We start from the raw sequence: 312 nt of genomic DNA on the forward strand, positions 1-312 counted from the left end.
CCATGAGGAGGGGAGGAAAATGGGATCAGCGCTAGAATGTCCCCTCCCTTGAATGGAGAATGGCATGAGTTTTCCTGATTTCCTCTGAGGGCCCCTCTGCTCTCTAGGACAATTAAGGGATGACGTCTCTGAGGACATGGAGGGGAAGACAGTCCCTAGAATACTGATCAGAGGTCCCCTTTGACCCCTGCAGCAGCCTTGGGCACCGTGAATTTTCCTCTCAGGCCTTGTTCTCTGCCTCACACTAAATGCGTTTGAAGGTCTGATTCCAGCTTTTCTGAGTCCCTCGGCCTCCACTCAGGTCAGGACCAG

Source organism: Mandrillus leucophaeus, unplaced genomic scaffold, assembly GCF_000951045.1.
Source record: "Mandrillus leucophaeus isolate KB7577 unplaced genomic scaffold, Mleu.le_1.0 Scaffold1118, whole genome shotgun sequence".
Classification (NCBI taxonomy): domain Eukaryota; kingdom Metazoa; phylum Chordata; class Mammalia; order Primates; family Cercopithecidae; genus Mandrillus; species Mandrillus leucophaeus.